Genomic DNA, 218 nt, shown 5'->3' on the forward strand with positions numbered 1-218 from the left:
AGGTCTACTTTATATGGATGGAAAGGTAAGACATAGGCCTACAAGATATAAAAAGGTCATTTTCAAGTCCAAATTATAGCAACAACAAACAAGTCCAAATTTGTCTTCTAGCCCGAGCACTATTCAGTTTTTGGTCCATATCTGGAGTTTTAGTAGTCCAAATAACCTGAATTTTTTACACAAGAAAGCTGAGACAATTTCCTACAACTTTCATGTTT

The sequence above is a fragment of the Populus euphratica genome, unplaced genomic scaffold (genome assembly GCF_000495115.2).
Source record: "Populus euphratica unplaced genomic scaffold, PopEup_1.0 scaffold1441.1, whole genome shotgun sequence".
Classification (NCBI taxonomy): Eukaryota; Viridiplantae; Streptophyta; class Magnoliopsida; order Malpighiales; family Salicaceae; genus Populus; species Populus euphratica.